Source organism: Condylura cristata, unplaced genomic scaffold, assembly GCF_000260355.1.
Source record: "Condylura cristata isolate star-nosed mole 26May11 unplaced genomic scaffold, ConCri1.0 scaffold00009, whole genome shotgun sequence".
Lineage (NCBI taxonomy): Eukaryota > Metazoa > Chordata > Mammalia > Eulipotyphla > Talpidae > Condylura > Condylura cristata.
The window spans coordinates 12716594-12727739 of NW_004567110.1; the positions used below are offsets into that span (position 1 = coordinate 12716594).

At 42.6% G+C, this 11146-nt stretch overlaps 1 protein-coding gene across 1 annotated transcript in view; it reads left to right on the forward strand.

Moving 5' to 3' along the window:
• The first annotated feature begins 961 nt into the window (after window positions 1-961).
• HAS2 (hyaluronan synthase 2) overlaps window positions 962-11146 on the forward strand; it is a 27596-nt gene continuing 17411 nt past the window's right edge. Inside the window, exon 1 of the mRNA XM_004679612.2 lies at window positions 962-1256. The gene's annotated coding sequence lies outside the window, so the exon portion shown is untranslated. The remainder of the gene's footprint in view (window positions 1257-11146) is intronic.

Consider the following 11146-nt stretch of genomic DNA (forward strand, 5'->3'; position numbering starts at 1 on the left):
AGGGGGGAAAAACCCCGCTTTTCCTTTTTCACTTTCTCCGGCCCACCCAAGGCGGACTCGGCTTGGACACTTGATCGCAGCTCGGAAACTTCGGGGTCGGCGGGGAGAAAGGGTTAACTAGCGGTAGACCAGTTGCCGACTGCAGCGAGTGGAGCCAGCTTTCGGGGGTTCCAGGTGTGTGTGTGTGTATGAATATCGACGTGTACACACACGCACGCTCTCACGCACCTCCTAACTCTCTCCCCAGGTCAGCTAAGGGCACCCTCGGCTTTAAAACAATCAAACGCTTAGGGGAGCTGATGGCCCAGAGGGAATCCCCGTAAGTCAGGGGAGAGTTTAGGAAGTCTACAAAGTGTGGTCTCCCCGCTGCGCGGCTGCAGGGAATGGGGGATCAGGTGGCGACCTGCCTGTGTGCCCCGCATTTCTCTGCACACGTTAGCAATCAAGTTAATTGAATTCATTGGAGTTCACAACCGGCTTCTAGCTCTGAGAAGGCTTTCAATGGCCAATCTCTCTCTCCCTCTCCCCCTCCCCGCCTCCCGCCCTCCCGCGCTCCCAGTTCCCTCCCCTCCCCGATCCCCAGTCCGCACCTCCCTTCTCCACTCCCCTCACCCCCCACTCCCTCCTCCGTCCTATTAAAACACCCACCGGCTCACTTGTTAAGACCCCCTTAAGTTGGAGGAGGCAGAAAGGCAACTCTTCGAGGACCGAGAAGTCACGACGTCTGGAAAGAATTACCCACGGCTGGCTCCTAGCAGCCCATTCAGAAACCAACCCCGCCAAAGACTTTCTCCCGATTCTGCGCTTCCTGGGTTCTGCTGAATCTTCAACCCGCTTTTTGTGATATTACGAAAAAAAAAAAAAAAAAGAAGAAGAAGAAGAACAAGAAGAAGAGACGGAACGCCATCCGGGGAGGGGTACTAGAGCAAAAAATATATACATATATAATAATAATAAAGTTAATTTATTTTTAAAGCACAGACAAAATTTGCTTTTAGAATCAGAAGACAGAAGTGCAACGGAAAAATTAAAAAGAATAGTAACATTCATTGCCTTTTTAAGTGGGAGAGAAACAAACGTTTAAGACTCCCCCCAATCCTTTTTAAATGTTGTTTTTAAATTTTTTATTTTTTTTGGCCGGTCGTCTCAAATTCATCTGATCTCTTATTACCTCAATTTTGGAAATTGCCCGCCACCGACCCTCCGGGACCACACAAACAGGCCGAGGACAACTTTATGACCAAGAGCCGGACAAGGTACGTGACACGGCGCGATTTGGTGAGCGTGGAGGGTCCTCGAAAGGGCAGGGCGCGGGAAGATGTGACCTCAGTCCGTTTTCCACAGAAACGTCTGAGGTTGACAATTTCTAACCGACTGAAAGTCTGGGAATATTGCAGATAACTGTCAGGCTTAGCCACCTACTCCAGTCTTTTCCCAACTCTGGCGCTGGCCAGAAATCCGCCGCCTTCTTGCGAGCACAGGTAATCTCAGGCTGGCAGAGACCGCACGTCCCGGGAGGTACTTTTCCATTCTGCATCTTCCGGAGCCTCAGAGGGGCTCCCGAGTTAGCACACAAGAATTTCCACCGTGTAAGGACTGTGTCCTCCGCGTGGCCCCCCCCTTCCTCTTTCCCCTTCCACCCTTTCCTCTCACTCCCGCCTCCCCCTTACATTCTAGGTGGGGAGGAAACCCCAGTACGTTTTCCTCCAGGGTGGAAATCCCGCCACTTACTTGGAATGCAAAGGGTTAAGGCGATCGTGGGTCCAGACCACTGGAAGGAGGGTCCTCCGCCACCTCCTCGCCGCTACCGGCCTCCCCGAGCCACTCCCCCCTCTTTCCCCGGTTTCCTCTCCTTTTCACTCCCTGAACCCCATTAAAGCGTCGGACTGGGTTTATCCCGGCTCAGTCTGGCTCGGGAAGCCTCTCACGGTCCTGGGGTCGTGGGACGCCGCAGTGGCGCTCGCAGACCCGGGTGGCAGCAGGGCGTGCACCCCTCCTCCGCACCCGCTCGCCGCGCCACCACCGGGGCACCGCGTGCGCTGGGACCGCGCGCTGCGCGCTGGCAGCGACTGTGTACCGGGAGCCAGTTCCGACGTGGCACCGAGCTCGCAGGCGCTTCTTTCTGCAGCTGCGGCATGGGGGCACTGCCGGGTGGTGGTGGTGGTGGTGGTGGTGGAGACGGGGGGCTGATCCCAGCTTCCAGACTGAGCGTGGGGTCTGGGGAATCCCCCGAGCCCGGGGGAAGGGTGGGAGACTAGCGAGAAGAGAGTGCTTTGAGATCGATTACACCTCGGGCACAATTCGTCACGCTAGTTCCCGCCCAGCCAGATCCCTGGCTCAGAAAAGCGTCCCGGTGAACTGGAGGGCGGGTCTGAAAGGAGGGTCTGTGTGCCGGCGGGTATTGAGAGTCGGGAGAGGCTTTTACCTCTAAGCGAGGAAACGCCTCAGAGGGGAAACGGAGCTGAAAGGATAATTAGGCTGGAAGGAGGGTCTCTGGGTGGAGAGGCTGTGCCTAAGGAGGAGGGTTTACAAGACCTGGGTCCTATTACACAGCCTGTGGTGCCAGCTTCCCCAGAGCCTCTCCCTCCACCACGCTCAACGCCCGTGCCGAGAGGGCTTGGACGCGTTCGCCCCGCGCGCCTCGGCCCTCTCGGCACGGGCGTTGAGTTCGCCCCGCGCGCCTCGGCCCTCTCGGCACGGGCGTTGAGCGTGGTGGAGGGAGAGGCTCTGGGGAAGCTGGCACCACAGGCTGTGTAATGCGCTCCCTGAAGGTTCTATTGGCCCCGCCCTGCTCAGTTCTCCACTCCCGGGAACCGTTTTTGGCAGGCGTTTCCTTAACAGCTGCCCAGAAATGCTACACACCCATCCCACGTGGATGGGCTTGCCTTTGACGTCACACCCGGGGGAGGTGTGACGCAATAGATCGAGAAGCGTTGATTGGCTACGGAAGGGCTTTCCCCGAATCGTAGGCCTGAGTATATAATAAACTTTCAGTTCTGTGTCAAAGTAAAGCTAAGGGAGTTGATAGTTGGTCTCTGCTGACAAGTGAAATAATTGTATAGAGTCCTTTGTGGGTTTAAAATCTGCTCCACACCGCACCCCCCCACCCCCCCATGCAGCCCATTTCTCATTGTGGCTATGGCTAATAATGTAACTTGGGAAGTCTATGATTTTTTTTTAAGTGACCTTAACAAAAATTTTAAGCACCAACACGTTCAAACATGCCAATGATGCTTTAAAATTAAAATGTGTTTCTATGGAAATAACTGGTACAAACATATTATGCCCATCAAACTATTTGTAGACATAATTTTTAATTTTACAGACTGGAGTTGGAAAGAACGCTTAAATCTAAACGTTTTCATTCCAATCATTGTATTAGTTTTCACTGCATTTTCCTAGAGGCTTAATTAGATTAGTCATACAGTCGGTAGTATTTTATGAATACCCGTTGTACCCAGGCAAGGTTTTCTTAGTATTTTGACTATACTTTTACATTTTTGATAAAGAAATTTATCAAGTGTCTAAGTGTCTATTTTTAGCATGTACATTATTTATGCGTTTGCATTTTGGGCACAAGAATTCACAATTGTAAGTAGACAGTTCTGGTTTACAGAATTGTAGTTAAGATCTCACCATTCTTATTCTCTTTCTAATTTACGTATGGCCTGAGTTGAGAAGAAAAACTGTAGATATAGTGACAAATTTTTATTACCTGAGTTACTTGTATTGTACTGAGAACTGAAATATTACTCTATCAGAGAAAGTTATGCTGCTTGCAGAAATTCAAGGTTTTAAGTCATTAAAATAGCATCGCATTTGAATGTGACTTTCCATAGAGCAAAGATGATATCTAGCAAGCTACCTTCTTGGAAAACAGGAATTATGCAAGAAATGAAAAAGATATTGTTACTAGAAAGTAAGTCAGATAGAACTGATTTTGTGGGGGGTGGGGCAGGTCTAAAAGCTATATCCCCATAATACTGAATTTCATAAGAGCTTTTTAACACAGTTTCCTTGCTAGCTAAACTTTCTTTTAAAATATTTTTCTTGAATTTCTAAGTACATACCTTTTTCATATCCATTTATTTTGTATTATCAGCACTGTGGGAAAAGCCTTTAGCTATGGATCCATGTGGTGAGTCCTTTTGGCAAAGTTTTATAACAGATTGGTATTCTAAGAACATGTAGCTAGTTTGTTACATTATGAACTCCCTGACTTTTTACTAAATTGGAGTGATGAGTTAATGTAATTGGAGAATAGAGCATATATGCCCCAGAGCTTCTTCCTCTGTTCTCTTTCATCCCTGCACACCCAGTCTGTAGCACTAAGTGACCAGAGGACAGAGCTAGCAGCAGCTGGTATGATAGCTTCCTCTAGAAAAATCATTTCCATCACCCTCAACTTGGTTTTAATTCTTTCACCTCTTATAGCAATCTGCTTAGATTAAGTCTCGTTCCACTCCATATACTTTAACTTATTGAAGTATGCTTTGAATATCATTTATGTGGAGTTCATATACAACCTTGCCTACAATCTACAAGATGTCACTGGTATTTGGGTCAAAATAAATATAACTAGGTCACACTTAAATCTTATACTGTTTTAAATAACAATATTTATAAATGGATGTCTTTAAATTCTGTATATCTGTACTAAAGATTATTTTAGAAATGAGTAAGATTCACCTCACATCTTATTGAAATTCATCACACGAAAACTATACTCAGGGTCTCCCTGGTGGCGCAATGGGCTGAGCTACAGCACTATCCTCAGCCACTGCAGCATGAGTTGGATCCCAGCCAGGATGCTGACCCACATGGCACAGCAGACCTCTCCTGTCTTATGGGCTGCTCCCTTCAGCAAGTGCACTTCAGTGATCTGCCTGTTCTTCCTACTCTGTCTCTGGTGAATCCTCTCACCCCTCTCCCCAACACCTGTGGTCTGTACCCCAGCTCTTGTATGCATAAATAAATAAATCTTTTTAAAAAATACAACTATACTCAGAAACAATTTTAAATAATCATATTATAAGGCAAAATATGATCCAGCTTATAAGAAAAGTACAATAACAGCTACTGTTTGTCACATATCTGTTTAGTCTCTGGAACTGAGTTAGACACTTTACATATATCTAACCCTTCCCTCCTCCAAGACAACTTCTTAAAGGAAACTTGCCTCAGAAAGATTACGCAACTTAGTCAAAGCCACAATGTTAGTATTAAGGAATGGGGATAAAATTTAATCCAAGAATTATAGACCATAATGACCTTGAACTGGACTATACTATTGAATTAGTCAAGTTTTCTAGGAGTTCAAACTGGGAAGAAGTCTCATCTGATTGAGAGAAAGGTCAGGGGAGAATGAGCATCTGTGACACCTGTGACTGCACAGGATTTCTCCTTACAGTGCTGGCCCAAGAGCCCATGAAGACACATGCAGACTTGAGATTCCACGCCAACAATTTTTGCAATTTTCCCCTTTACCCCACTGAGCTAGGTTTAGGATGGTGAAGTTCAGGATCCAAGAGGGGAGTTGGAAGAATTGGCATCTTAGAAGTAATTGATCAATATTGATGATGCAAATGAAGAGAAACCTGAAACTTAAAGCTTTAGCTCCAGAAACAGCTGGATGACTAGGACTTTGAAAGACTCTTGCCAAATCCTGCAGCACTGCGAGGTCTCAGTTAGGATATCTGCAATAGGGCTGGAGGGAAAAAAATGCCAATTTCAAAGCCAGAAAGGGAGAGAGGTCAGAAGGCGAGAAGGGGAGGGTCACATGCTGTAATTATTCTAGAGGGAAATGGCCATTCTTTTGGGTGTTTTGATCAAGGATTTCTGGTTGAGATTGCAACAGAGGCAATAGGCCTGAGGGATGTGTAACTAACGCAAATGATTTCATGAAAGTTTTCTTAGATTTTTAACCCAGTGATTGCCAAACTTTTGCAAATAGAATTGTTTAAGGAGATGTTAAAACTCCTGATACATCCCACTAGATGAAGTCAGAGTGTTGTGGCAAGCACACAACAGTGAATTTTATTGATCCTTAGTGATTTGGATGTATAACAAAATTGGGAAATTTCACTGTTTATCACCATAGTGTTCTAATACACTATTTGCAGTGACTATAGCCAGAATACGTCTAATTATAAAGAAACAGGTTTCCATACTGTTAGCGTCATCTGCTTACATTCTTATTTTTAATTCTAAATAGTCCACATATGGTTTGAGGTCTAGTCCTCCCTTTTTCCTAAAACATGAGTTTGTGTAAAGAAAACCTATGTTCCAGATCCAGTTCTGCTATTTATATTATCTTGAACAATGCATTAATTAAACATTCTTTTAAATGACTCCTATTTCTTTATGCCTCTGTGTCTCCAAACAATACTTCAGAGTAAACAGAGGTCTACCTGGTCTTCAGCGGATTTTAAATTTTACTGAGGTAATACTGTTTTACAACAATGTGTATGATGCAGAGGTATAGGCTCGCACCTCTTCAGATGTGTGTTATCACACCACACCAAGGCATGCCTAATGCTCTGTCCTAGCCCACTGGGCACATCACCTACTTGATCTCCACTTTCTCCTCTGTGTCTGGTAGCCTCAATTCTAAAGTTGAAGTTCTAGGATTGGTTATTGGTTGCTTTTGTGAACCACTGTTTCATTTCTCTATATCCCACTGTAAGTGAAACCTTTTTCCTTCTGACTTATTCACATGGCATTATGCCCTTCAGTTCCATCCTTGTTGCTGCAAATGGCAAGAGTTGTATTCCCCCGGTACATAGTTATCTCACAAGTGTGAGGTATCTCATTGTGACTTGCATTTCCCTCAATGTAAGTGATAATGAACATTTTTTCATGTTCCTGTTGGTCATGCATAGCTTCCTTGAGGAAGTGGTTATTAGTGACTTCTGTCCAATTTTTGAATGGACTACTTTTTTGTTGTTGTTGACTTGTCTGGGTTTTCTGTAGATCTTGGATATCAGCCATTTTCAGATCTATGGTTTGTAAATATTTTTTCACATTCAATAGGGTATCTCTGTTTTAATGATAGTTTCTTTTACTGTGCAGAAATGTTTTAGTTTGATATTATCCCATTTGTTCTTATTCTTGTGCTGCTGGAGATTAATCTACAAAGCATTGAAGCCAATGTCATGGAGTATTATGCTATATTTTCTATGTATTTTATGCTTTCAACTCTTACATCCCAGTCTTCAATCCTTTTGAGTTTTGTATATGCTGTGAGACAGTGGTCTAGTTTCATTCTTTTGCAAGTTGCTGTCCAGTTTTCTGATCACCATTTATAAAATAAACTTTCCTTTCTTCAGTGTATATTCTTGGCTTCTTTGTTGTAGATTAATTGTCCATATAGGCATGGGATTATTTTTAAATTCTCAATTCTATTCCATTGGTCTGTATGTCTGTACCATATTGTTTTGATTACTATAGCGTTGTTGATGTCTGGGATGTGATAAAATTGTTTCTTTTTGTCAGGATTGCCTTGGCTATTTAGGAACTTTGTGATTCTGCATGAATTTCAGGAATGTTTATTCTATTTGTTTGTAGAATGCCACCAAAACTTTGACAGAAGACTCAATTGCAGCTATATAATGCTTTGGCTAACAGACCATTGTGATAGTGCTAATTTTTCCAATTCATGAGCAGGAACATATTTCTATTTCTCTGTGTCTTCTATTTCTGTTAACAATATCTCACAGTTTTAAGGTATAGGTCCTTCACCTCCTTTGTTAAGTTTACTTCCAAGTATTTATTTCTCTTTGCATTATAAATGCGATTGTTTTCTTGGTTTCCCTGTCTTCTAGCTTATTTGCATATAGGAATACAGCTAATTTTTGTCAATTATTTTTATAGCCTGTTATTTTACTTATTTTTTTTGTTTCAACTAGCGTTTTAGTGATATATATTCAGTGAATTTTAGAATATAATAAGGAAGATAGAAAAATGCACTTTATAACTTAATTTTAAGTCGTTGAATACATTGATAATACTAACAACATCAATAATAATGAAGACAACAAGCAATTATTAAGTGCATATCATAATTCAATTGCTGGTATGGGTGGATGAATGGATGGTGAACAAATTTACCTAGTTATTGTAACTACAAAAATAAAAATATTATTCACGCTTTGCTGATGAGTAAATTAACCTTTTAGAATGGATACCAAAGGAATTTTCTCTCTGCAGTTATTCTTCTCAGGTGACTATGTTGAAAGACTTGCCCATATTGCAACCTTTAGTCAGATTCCAAACAGGTATTCAGCTAAGTATAGTGACAATATTAATCTCTGTAACACCTGAATCTAAACGTTTGATGTTTGGAGAGACTATTTGTCCAATGACACATGATTCATTCTGATTTGTCTAAAGTCAGACAACTTATAAGGCAGAATTTAGACTTAAATCTTTGTAAGTTTCTGGTTACTATAAGAAGGCTGGTGGTGGGGAAGAGGGAGGTTTTGATACCTAATGACCGCTAGAGCCTTTCTTAGGGCATATGTACTAAAAGCAAGACATTTATGTACTTTATGTATGCAGCCAATGGAAATAGGAGTGCCTTCCTTCTGGTGAAGTTTGGTTGCTGGCATTAAGAGCATCAGAACTGCTGTAAAAATGATATTACCAGCTTCTTTTGGGAGTTCTCATTCCAGGTCTGAGTATTGGCAACTCTTTTCTCTCTTCCTCAGCAAGTGTCAATTACTAATTTTTCATTATAGCAGGAAAACAGTGATCCAAGTCCTAATCTTTCCTCACACGATGCTTTTTATGAGCTAGAAACAAAATGATGCTTCCCATTTTTTCACAAGCATTCAAACCCATTCAATTAATACTTGCGAATACTCCTATCATCTGACCTGCTTCCCAGAGGGCCCTGCTCTGGGTTTTGTGACTGTGGACAAGTTCCTGAAATGCTCAGGAGTCCTGTTAGCCTCATCATATTGTATGTGTTAGATATAACATGAAACTAATATTATACTTGCCACTTAGAGTTATTAAGGAGATGAGATCATGCTACTCAACAAAATAAGGAAAACTTACCAGACCCGAACAAATGATGAATACATGTTAGCTGACATTAATGTTGCTGAAGATGATGTTGATGAATGAAGTCGCATCCTCTCATTCATTCAGCAGTGCCAACCATCACTGTAAAAAAATATATCTGTGAATATGTCTGTGAATTTGTGGAAATTCCATTATGGTACAGCAAGTCATTCTTTCATACTTGGTTTGTCCTTGAATTCTATGAATAATTGGTATCTAGTCCAATAGAATTAAGTTGGTTGTTGAGAAAAACAAAAACAAACAACAACAAACAAAACAAAACCCTAGGTTTTAAATTTTAAATATTTATAGACTGTAGGTTCCTAAGTCATCTTTCTATCTATAAGTAAGCTTTCATGAGCTGGGGTTGAAATTGCCATCTTTTCCAATTTAACAATAATGCGAGTGTCTGGCCAAAAGAGTTTCTTATGAAACAGTATCTGAATTGGCAATTGTCTCAGAAAGGCTTACACATATGGTTCCCATATCTATGAAACTGCCCAGGGGGAAATTATGAGGAAACACATCCCGTGTGTCACTCTGTGAGACCACCGCATCCCCCCAGTCAGACTCTCAACTCTCCCTTTTGCCCTTCAGCCTGTCCTGAGATGCTGTGTGTGTCATCCCAGGCAACAACATGAAACCTCCAGAAATATAAAGGCTCAATTCTAGCCACATTGCTGCAGTTAGCTCACAACTTTTCCCAGGCTTCAAAAGGACATATTGTAGACGCCTATGATGTAAGAGGGTGTTCCCTCTTCAGCTGTGGCCAGCAGATGCTATGTGAACACTTGATGTCCACGTGTGCTGATAAAAGCTAGGAAAATATGAATAATGGAAAAGAATGGCAGGCAGTGCTTTTGCTGGCTGTGGTGATTTTAAACACAGGCGAAACATACACTTAAGCTTCTCCCTGGCAGAGGGTTTTAGTCCCCTTGAAATTTTTCACTCTTGTGAGAATGACTCACGTCTTGGAAATGACAAGTTCCAAGTCTGGTGCTCCCAGCACCTTTTTGGCAGTGGGCTGGGGTTCACTCCCTTTGGGAGCGTCAGTAGCCCATCTTCTGTTTTAACTGACTAAGGAGGCTTGCTCCTTGCCTTTCTATGGAAGCTGAGCCTTTCCCTTCCCCCCACCAGTCAGACCCTCCCTTTCAATGGTGATTTCCCTAATTAGGCTCCAGGTTACATAAAATGCTTCCTACTCAGTTGTAGAAATGGAACACACATTTGCATTTTGTTTTCATCATTAGTCAATATTTGAAATTGCATTGTGTTTCTGTTTTTGTAAAACACTTTCACATGCGTTTTAATTTTGCTCCTGACTATGACCCTGTGAATAGACACGTACAATCAACTTCATTTAATGAAGAAATGGCCACAAGCTAGAATCCTGGCCTCATGAGGCTTCACATTACCCAAGTTGTTATCAGCTAGTGTGAAGGAAAACAAAATGCACTCTGCAATTATTTTTTGCTCACAGAAGATCACAAGGCAGGTAGATGGTGAGTGTCCCTCCATATGGCAGTTCAAGGGCCAAGCTCCTTTTGTTTTGGGATTCTGCAGCCCTCAGGATTTTGTGGACATGTGCATTAAGCCAGTGGAAGGAGAGAACAGACAGGAGGAGGCCCAACTTCCCTTTTAAGTCCCTACTAGAAGTGACCCACCTCAGAGTTCCAAAGACACATCATACAGTTGACGCTCAAAAAGGAGAAGAAAAATTTGGTGAGCAGCTACACTAAAGGTTCCCAAAAGGGTAATGTATGTCCACTCAGGACTCTCAGCGTGTGACTGCACTGTAAACAGAGCCTCTTGAGTTGGACAACATAATATCCAGTAACAGTCAAGATAATGTAGTTGCTGCTACATATTCATTTCTGAGTCTTAGTGTGCCATAGAAAAGCATAAATAGCAAAGCAAACAAGAGATTTTGCAGTTAACTACTTGGCCCAACTTAGTTATTTAACTTTTAAGAAGTTAGTTGAATTAAAGAAATCATTGAATTAACAACCTTTCACATGTAAATGTGACCCAAACCCTGAAGTTGGTGTGAGTGACTGAAGGTGGGGACACTCCCTTTGGA